Here is a 514-nt window from a genome sequence, read left to right as displayed (position 1 = left end):
CTGGTAGTCGCCGACCACGCTCGACGGCGCTGCCGACCGATTCCTGGACGTCGAGGACTTGACGCCCGCCGCACGCGCGGCCTCGCCCATGCAGCCGACGACGACGAATTGGTCGACGCGAACTCGCTCTGCGTGATCTCGTCATGCGTAGACGGGGCTGCCAACCGATCGACGACGGTCAATCGCCCTCTGGCGAACTTGGCACATGACGAAATGCAGCAGTCGACTGTGGGCTGCATGAAGTCATGTCAAATTCATTTCTATTCGATTCGAATTTGGTGTATAGTAAATACCCCAGAGAGCCGCACATACACCGCTCGTGATCGCAAGGCGTATCTCGCACGCCGTACCTCGGCGACTGAGCCATTGCGGTAGCGCACCAAAGATGATGTTGGCGTGTGGATCTGGGAGCGGGTCGCATCCCAGATCCAGCTGCACGGTCTTTGGCGACGACCCAAGAAACGCAGCCAGCGACTCGATGGCAGTGTCCGAGAAGGTCACCGTGCGCAGCTCA

This window comes from Saprolegnia diclina, assembly GCF_000281045.1.
Source record: "Saprolegnia diclina VS20 unplaced genomic scaffold supercont1.5, whole genome shotgun sequence".
NCBI lineage: Eukaryota > Oomycota > Saprolegniomycetes > Saprolegniales > Saprolegniaceae > Saprolegnia > Saprolegnia diclina.
This window is presented reverse-complemented; position numbering follows the sequence as displayed.